Genomic DNA, 608 nt, shown 5'->3' on the forward strand with positions numbered 1-608 from the left:
CTCGTCGAGGGCTTGCTGGGGCCCCAGGGTCTCAACCGCCAGCGCCAGCCCCGTGGGGTTGCTTCGCCGGTTGAGTCATCCTGGAGAGAGTGAAGGGGAGAGAAAGTGGAAATAAATTGCGTATTCTTTGTTTTTAACCGCAGAGAAAAAGAAAAGAAGTGGATTTTCCTTAGCTTTCTCTGCTGTTTCTGGTGCTGTGTTGCGGTGAGGAGTGGCAATGGCGTCGTCCGTCTTCCGAAACGCAGCGGGGGTCGGTCGCGGTTCTGTTGTTTCTTTTTCTTCTTTTTGTGCTAAAAGTAATAATTTAATAAAAATAAATCATGAAAATGCAATAAAAAACGCTTTTTACCCATCAGTTAGTGCGCTTCAGCAGCACCAGCCGCCGGCTGTGCAGAACTTGCACAACAACTCTCGTCGGGCGATCTCAACGGAAACATGTGGCGGTGAAAAGTTGAATTCTTGTGGAGTTCCTGCATTTGAAATATCTGGAAAAATAAAAGTAGAAAACCCAGTAGTTGAATTAGATGGCGACGAGATGACGCGTATTCTATGGGGGTGGATAAAAGAGAAACTGATCCTTCCTTACCTGGACGTACAGCTGAAATATT

This window comes from Eimeria mitis, genomic scaffold (genome assembly GCF_000499745.2).
Source record: "Eimeria mitis Houghton genomic scaffold, Emh_scaff6698, whole genome shotgun sequence".
In the NCBI taxonomy this organism is placed as follows: domain Eukaryota; phylum Apicomplexa; class Conoidasida; order Eucoccidiorida; family Eimeriidae; genus Eimeria; species Eimeria mitis.